Source organism: Neophocaena asiaeorientalis, unplaced genomic scaffold, assembly GCF_003031525.2.
Source record: "Neophocaena asiaeorientalis asiaeorientalis breed wild unplaced genomic scaffold, Neophocaena_asiaeorientalis_V1.1 scaffold696, whole genome shotgun sequence".
NCBI lineage: Eukaryota > Metazoa > Chordata > Mammalia > Artiodactyla > Phocoenidae > Neophocaena > Neophocaena asiaeorientalis.
Genome location: NW_020175081.1, coordinates 357,202 through 366,740, shown reverse-complemented (window position 1 = coordinate 366,740; position 9,539 = coordinate 357,202).

The following is a 9,539-nucleotide window of genomic DNA, read 5'->3' as shown; positions in this document are numbered from 1 at the left end:
AAGCTCATTTTTAAGCTTTCATTTTCAGCATTCCTTTTATGACTGAGTCTTACTGTGAATCTGAGTTGTAATATGCTATATTTGATAGAGCCTAGTATAAAAATAAATTGTTTTGTTTTCCATTTAAGTCTAAATTTAACTAAAGTGTTTTTTCTTGATGCTCCAAACATTAGCTAAGCTTAAAACTTCATTAGGCTTACATTCATAATGAGAACTTGATTTTTAAAGTAATTTTGACATTTTAAGAATATATTCTTTTATTTGAATCTTTAAAAAAAATCCTAAATTGTTGTTTTTGAGAAAATTAGTCTACATTCAAATATAATAAGCAGAGTATGCTTCTGAAGGAACAAAAGAACACAACCCTTATGATAACCATTTGATTTTATAGTCTACCAAATCAAATGTGTTTCAAGCTAGTCTCTTGTGAATGTATATAAACAAAATTTTATATTTCAGTAAATGAATTTTCATTGATTTGCCTGGAGCAAAACTAAATGCTCAGCCAAAAAGATGATGGGAAAGTCATTTAAGCTGTAAAAACCTATGAAGTTTACATTCATTTAGAAGAATGAACTTAAGAAATTATTGGAATTGTTGAAAAACCTAAAGCTTTGTTTAATGATAATATGTTGATGTAGCTTTTGTTACTCTACTCTTTTAAAATAATGAGATAACAATAGAGAAGGAATTTGTTAAATTATCATTATAAACAAAAAGCAGAAGTTTTTGTTTTTATCATCTATTTCAGTGCATTCTATGGTTTCTTCATAGACTTTCCAAATAAACATACATTTTTTTAAGTGAGTGTAAAACAATAGAGCTTAATTTGCAAACTCTTTAAATCAAGGCCTCATTAAGTGTATGGACTTTACATTGTTCTCTGCACACAAAGGAGCACATTACATTCCACAGCAGGCATGTCCCCTCTTAATCTCACTAACACTAAAAACTGAAAATTGAATATTAGCACTGCCTGAAGTAAAAACCCTTGATATATAGGAAAATGCCAATATCTAAGATAACCAGCTCCCATAGCAAAAAGAGCTTTTGGGTTAAAATTGATACCTTGGACTGCAGTCAGAAGTGAGTAAGTAGTCAATGTAGAAAAACAAGAGCAAATGTAAAAGGTCTCCATAGAGCTAATACCACTAACTACCTTTGGACCAACATTCAGTCTAGTCTTTCAGTTTAGTCATACATAAAGCAAGTTTACATCACCCAGTTCCAAATCATAATTTCAATTCTTTAGTCTAAACATTAAGGTCTTTTCTTATTGTTATGCTCTTTCTAAATTACAACAAGGACATTTATTATTACTCACTGTTTCCATCCTAGAGCTAGGTACAGTGCTTTGGTAACATAATGGGTGCTGAATCCTTGTTGAGTATTTTCCCTTTGGTAATATTTTATTTATTGGCAGTTTTCTTGGTAATGCATGGGTCATTCTGCTATGGCCAGCAGTATGTAAAAGGACATCACTCAAGAAACTACTAGAACCAGAAAAGTTAGTGCTTATTTCTGTTTTTACAGAACTGTGCTTTTATGTCCCAGTCAATTTAATTGTATGATTGTAGCAGATTAGTCTAAAGCTTAGCAGAGGCTGTATTTGATAACTATCATGGACAGAACAGAAAGCACCATAGGAATCTGTTACACAAATATATAATTATATAAACTAAATCCACACCTCATAAAATGTTAACCATGATTTACATGTGTGTGTGTACACACATATAGCACACTGACAAGCAGTAAAATGAAGAGAGATTTATGATTCATAACAGTTTTAAAAACTCTCATTAAGAAAAGAGTGTGTTATATATTTCCTAGATGAACTGGTAATTTAAACAATTTAAACACAAGTTTCTTAATAGCTAGTAATTGCTCCCAAAATGGTTAACCCATTCAATAGCACTTTGTAGTATTTTGAAACAGTAAATTCTTACCCACAGTTGCATTCTCCTGTCTTGACATTATCTCTTAGTTCTATTATGTGAACAATCAACACATAAAACCTTTTCTCAGTGCTTTTCTCGTTCTAAATTAAATCAACATGAAAGATATACTGTTTTATTTTCAAGAAAAAAGATAAATGCTTATGTGAAACAATAAAAAAGTGTAACCCAGTGTTAAGTAATTGAAGTTACAAGTCGCACTCTTTTTACCAATCAGCTGTAAATAGTTGTGTTTGGCAGAAGTCAATTAGTACGTCCTTAATAGGCTAATCATTTTATATTTAATTATCATATCAATAACACCAACATACCCCAACAACTAAATTGATAGTTATTATACCAAATAATTAGAACCAAAGTTAAAAGGTAGCTTGATAAGTGTTCTATTCATGAAACACAAATTCCAAGAGAAAAAAATAGACAAAAATGGGTCTTGATAGCTCCTCTTTTAAAAATTATGTTCTCTAACTAAACTAGACATGTCATTTAATTGACTTTGGAAGTGAATAATCCAGAAAAAGATGTGAATTTCAACTACTCGTGTATTTATAAGAAATACAAAATAAAATATACGTACATGGGCAGGTTATTAATTGTGAATAAAAGATTCAATATTATATCTTGAGCTCTTTGATTTTGATTAAAATTTGTTCATGTAATAAACATTAATGACTCTGGAATGCTGGAGACACAAAGCTGAAGAATGTCTCTGCCTCAGAAAGTGTGCAATGTAGTGGAAGCAACAACACAGAACTAATTAAATGTAGTATAATAAGTACAATAAGAAAGACATGGACAAAATATGGAAGAACTAAAAAGGGAAGAAATAACTGCAGAAGAGTCTGGGAAAGCTTCATGGAGGTGGTCATAATATGCTAAATCTTGTGATAGGTAGGATTCTTCTACCATAGTAAGAGAAGAAAGGGCACTCTGTACAAGTGCAAAAGCATAAAGATATAAAAAAAAATGGAATAGACAAGGAAGTTCTTTGGCGCCACTGGAATTTAGTTTGCATGTCTGAAGAAAAGAGAGGATTTTGAGGAAGGAAATAGACTTATAAAAAGGTTGTTGGGATTTGAATTGTGAAGGACTATGTATGCCACAATAAAGAATTTGGGCTATATACAGTAGGAAGTTGGGGGTAATTACCATTGAAAGTTATTAAGCAGAACAGTGAAAAAAATCATAATTCTTTCAGAAAGATAACTCCATTATGAGTGTAAAGAATTGTCTTGGAGACATTATTGAGACAAGAGTCAGAGAATCCTCCATGAACTTTCTCAATAGAATAAGTAAAATGACAGGGGATGAAATAAGATTGTGACAAAGGAAATGGAATAGAGGTTGAAAGCTTGAGAAATATGTCATAGATAGTCTAGAAATACCTTGGAGACCAGCTTGGGTGTGGGGTTTAAAAGAAATGAAGGAGTGTTTTCCACCTCTTCCTCCTGCAGTGGAGACAGCAGTACTTGGCAGAGGCAACTTGAGACTGTGCCTGGTGCAAGCCCCCGCAAGGGTGGTGCTCAACTGAGAGGGGGGCTCAGTGTCCAAAGGGGCTGCCCCTCCAGGAGCAGAGGCAGCGAGAGGAGGTTTGTGCACTGGTCCACACAGGGAACCAGTAGGGACAGAGTCCAGCAGCAATTCCTGGTTTTCCCTCCAAACATCACGAATCAAAGTTACCTTTTGAACTTACACACCATGTGGATGAAAGGTTCATGGTGCTGCAGCCAGGGGTCAGTGCTGTGCCTCTGAGGTGGGAGAGCCAACTTCAGGACACTGGTCCACAAGAGACCTCCCAGCTCCACATAATAACAAATGGCAAAAATCTCCCAGAGATCTACATCTCAACACCAGCACCCAGCTTCACTCAACGACCAGCAAGCTACAGTTCTGGACACCCTATGCCAAACAACTAGCAAGAGAGGAACACAGCCCCATCTGTTAGCACAGAGGCTGCCTAAAATCATAATAAAGCCACAGACAACCCAAACACACCAACAGACATGGACGTGCCCATAAGAAAGAAAAGATCTAGCCTCATCCACTGGAAAATAGGCACTAGTACCTTCCAAGAGGAAGCTTACACAACCCACTAAACCAACCTTAACCACAGGGGACAGAAACCAAAAACAACAGGAACTATGAACTTGCAGCCTGCAAAAAGGAGACCCCAAGCACAGTAAGATAAGCAAAATGAAAAGACAGAAGAACACACAGCAGATGAAGGAGCAAAGTAAAAACCCACCAGACATAACAAATGAAGAGGAAATAAGCAGTCTACCTGAAAAAGAATTCAGAATAATGATAGTTAAGATGATACAAAATCTTGGAAATAGAATAGAGAAAATGCAAGAAACATTTAACAAGGACATAGAAGAAATAAAGAGGAAACAGGCAATGATGAACAACACAATAAATGAAATTAAAAATACTCTAGAAGAGATCAATAGCAGAATAGCTGAGGCAGAAGAACTGATAAGAGGCCTGGAAGATAAAAGGGTGGAAATAACTATCACAGAGCAAAATAAAGAAAAAAGAATGAAAAGAACTGAGGACAGTCTTAGAGACCTCTGGGATAACATTTAATGCAACAACATTCAAATAATAGGCATCCCAGAAGAAGAAGTGAAAAAGAAAGGGACTGAGAAAATATGTGAAGAGACTATAGTTGAAAAATTCCCTAATATGGGAAAGGAAATAGTTATACAAGTCCAGAAAGCAAAGAGAGTCCCAAGGAGAAACACGTCAAGACACATATTAATCAAACTATCAAAAATTAAATACAAAGAAAACATATTAAAAGCAGCAAGGGAAAAACAACAAATAAAGCACAAGGGAATCCCCATAAGGTTAACAGCTGATCTTTCAGCAGAAACTCTGCAAGCCAGAAGGGAGTGGCAAGACATATTTAAAGAGATGAAGGAGAAAAAGCTACACTCAAGATTAGTCTACACAGCAAAGATCTCATTCAGTTTTGATGGAGAAATTAAAACCTTTACAGACAAGCAAAAGTTGAGAGGGTTCAGTACCACCAAACCAGCTTCACAACAAATGCTAAAGGAACTTCTCTAGGTATGAAACACAAGAGAAGGAAAAGACCTACAATAAGAAACCCAAAACAATTAAGAAAATGGGAATAGGAACATACATATTGATAATTACCTTAAATGTAAATGGATTAAATGCTCCCACCAAAAGACACAAACTGGCTGAATGGATACAAAAAGAAGACCCATATATATGCTGTCTACAAGAGACCCACTTCAGACCTAGAGACACATACAGACTGAAAGTAAGGGGATGGAAAAAGATATTCCATGCAAATGGATACCAAAAGAAAGCTGGAGTAGCAATTCTCATATCCGACAAAATAGACTTTAAAATAAAGACTATTAGAATATTTTTCTCAAGTGCTCATGGGACATTCTCCAGGAGAGATCATATCTTGGGTCACAAATCAAGCCTTGGTAAATATAAGAAAATTGAAATTGTATCAAGTACCTTTTCTGACCACAACACTATGAGACTAGATATCAATTACAGGAAAATATCTGTAGAAAATACAAACACATGGAGGCTAAACAATACAGTACTTAATAACGAAGTGATCACTGAAGAAATAAAAGAGGAAATCAAAAAAATACCTAGAAACAAAAGACAATGGAGACACGACGAACCAAAACCTATGGGATGCAGGAAAAGCAGTTCTAGAGAGACGTTTATAGCAATAGAATCTTACCTTAAGAAACAGGAAACATCTCAAATAAACAACCTAAACTTGCACCTAAAGCAATTAGAGAAAGAAGAACAAAAGAACCCAAAGTCAGCAGAAGGAAACAAATCATAAAGATCCTTTCAGAAATCAATGAAAAAGTGAAGGAAATTATAGCAAAGATCCATAAAACTAAAAGCTGGTTCTTTAAGAAGATAAACAAAATAGATAAACCATTAGCCAGACTCATCAAGAAAAAAAGGGAGAAGACTCAAATCAATAGAAATAGAAATGAAAAAGGAGAAGTAACAACTGATACTGCAGAAATACAAAAGATTTTGAGAGACTACTACAAGCAACTCTATACCAATAAAATGGACAACCTGGAAGAAATGGACAAATTCTTAGAAATGCACAGAACCGAATCAGGAAGAAATAGAAAATATGAACAGACTAATCACAAGCATTGTAATTGAAACTGTGATTAAAAATCTTCCAACAGACAAAAGCCCAGAACCAGATGGCTTCACAGGTGAATTCTATCAAACATTTAGAGAATAGCTAACACCTATCCGTCTAAAACTCTTACAAAATATAGCAGAGGGAGGAACACTCCCAAACTCATTCTATGAGGCCACCATCACCCTGAAACCAAAACCAGACAAAGATGTCACAAAGAAAGAAAGCTACAGGCCAATATCACTGATGAGCACAGATGCAAAAATACTCAACGAAATACTAACAAACAGAATCCAACAGCACATTAAAAGGATTGTCCAGCATGATTTAATGGGGTTTATTCCAGGAATGCAATGATCCTTCAATATACGCAAATCAATCAACGTGATGCACCATATTAACAAATTGAAGGAGTGAAACAATATGAGCATCTCAAGTAAGGTTGCCCACTCTCACCACTCTTATTCAACATAGTTTTGGAAGTTTTATCCAAAGCAATCAGAGAAGAAAATGAAATAAAAGGAATGCACATCAGAAAAGAACTAAAGCTGTCACTGTTTGCAGATGACATGATACTATACATACAGAATCTGAAAGGTGCTACCAGAAAACTACTAGAGCTAATCAATGAATTTGGTAAAGTAGTAGGATACAAAATTAATGCCCAGATATCTCTTGCATTCCTATACACTAATGATAAAAATATGAAATTAAGAAAATTCTCCCATTTACCATTGCAATGAAAAGAGTAAAATATCTAGGAATAAACCTACCTAAGGAGACAAAAGACCTGTATGCAGAAAATTATAAGACACTGATGAAAGAAATTAAAGATGATACAAATAGATGGAGAGCTATACCATGTTCTTGGTTTGGAAGAATCAACATTGTGGAAATGACTATACTACACAAAGAAATCTACAAATTGAATGCAATCCCTATGAAACTACCACTGGCATTTTTCACAGAACTAGATCAATAAATTTCACAATTTGTATAGAACCACAAAAGACTCTGAATAGCCAAAGCACTCTTTAGAAAGCAATACAGAGCAGGAGGAATCAGGCTCCCTGACTTCAGACTAGAGTACAAAGCTACAGTAATCAAGACAGTATGGTACTGGCACAGAAACAGAAATATAGATCAATGGAACAGGATAGAAAGCCCAGAGATAAACCCACACACATATGGTCACCTTATCTTTGATAAAGGAGGCAAGAATATACAGTGGAGAAAGGACAGCCTCTTCGATAATTGGTGCTGGGAAAACTCGACAGCTCATGTAAAAGTATGAGATTAGAAAACTCCTTAACACCCTACACAAAAATAAGCTCAAAATGGATTAAACATCTAAAAGTAAGGCCAGAAACTACCAAACTCTTAGAGGAAAACAGAGACAAAACACTCTATGACATAAATCACAGCAAGTTCCTTTTTGACCCACCTCCTAGAGAAATGGAAGTAAAAACAAACAAAAAAATGGGATGTAATGTAACTTAAAAGCTTTTGCACAGCAAAGGAAACCATAAAGAAGACCAAAAGACAACCGTCAGAATGGGCGAAAATATTTACAAATGAAGCAACTGACAAAGGATTAATCTCCAAAATTTACAAGCAGCTCATGCAACTCAATAACAAAAAATAAACAACCCAATCCAAAAATGGACAGAAGACCTAAACAGACATTTCTCCAAAGAAGATATACAGATTGCCTACAAACACATGAAAGAATGCTCAACATTATTAATTATTAGAGAAATGCAAATCAAAACTAGAATGAGGTATCATCTCACCCTGGTCAGAATTACATCATTAAAAAAATCTAGAAACAATAAATGCTGGAGAGGGTGTGGAGAAAAGGGAACACTTTTGCACTGCTGGTGGGAATATAAATTGATACAGCCACTATGGAAAACTGTATGGAGGTTCCTTAAAAAACTACAAACAGAACTGCCATACGACCCAGCAATCCGACTACTGGGCATATACCCTGAGAATACCATAATTCTAAAAGAGTCATGTACCAAAATGTTCAATGCAGCTCTATTTACAATAGCCAGGAGATGGAAGCAACCTAAGTGTCCATCATTGGATTAATGGATAAAGGAGATGTGGCACATATATACAATGGAATATTACTCAGCCATAAAAAGAAATGAAATTGAGTTATTTGTAGTGAGGTGGATGGTCCTAGAGTCTGACATACAGAGAGAAGTAAGTCAGAAAGAGAAAAACAAATACCATATTCTAACACATATATATGGAATCTAAGGGAAAAAAAAAGGTCATGAAGAACCTAGGGGTAAGACGGGAATAAAGACACAGACCTACTGGATAATGGACTTGAGGATATGGGGAAGGGGAAAGGTAAGTTGTGACAAAGTGAGGGAGTGGCATGGACATATATACACTACCAAACGTAAAATAGATAGCTAGTGGGAAGAAGCCACATAACACAGGGAGATCTGCTTGGTGTTTTGTGACCACCTAGAAGGGTGGGATAGGGAGGGTGGGAGGGAGGGAAATGCAAGAGGGAAGAGATATGGGAACATATGTATATGTATAACTGATTCACTTTCTTATAAAGCAGAAACTAACACACCATTATAAAGTAATTATACTCCAGTAAAGATGTTAAAAAAAGAATAGAAATGAAGGAGTAAAAGATTAGGCCAAAGTTCCAAACTGGGGCAACTGAGTTAAAGTTTGTAAAATTAATAATTGTTAGGAAGGTTTAGAAAGGGAAGTATAAGTGATAATACTTTGATGTTGTGTTGATTGGAAGTTCTTCAGAGACATCTAAAACAGGGAGTTAAAAATATAGGGCAGGAACTCAACTGAAATTAGGTGGTGTGGATTTTGGTGTTATCAACATACTCAGTATTTTTAAAGGCATGAATGACAGCATCCAGGGGAAGAGCAGAGAAGAAGGCAGGGGACAGAAGACCTTGGAGAACAACATGAGAGAATATATTGAGGAAGAAACTGTAAAATCATGAAGTAGGAAACAAATATAACAATGATAGATAAGACTTTTTATTATATTTAAAATTTTAACTACCTAAAGATATTGTAATGACTATTGAAATCCTTAATTTCCTTGTGACTTTTATTTTTAGCAAGTTACTATATCAAATGGTTTATTTAAAAATGTTTTCTGAGTTTTTAAAATAGAACTCTCAAACGCAATCAATGACATGTGTACCAATGCAAATTTCTTGGTTTTGATGTCTGCTGAGAGCTTTTATCATGAATGGGTGTTGAATTTTGTCAAATGGTTTTTCTCCATCTACTGAGATGATCATATGTTTTTTATCCTTTATTTTGTTAATGTAGTTCATCACACTGACTGATTTGCAAATGATGAACCATACTTGCATCCCTGGCATAAATCCCACTTAATTATGGTG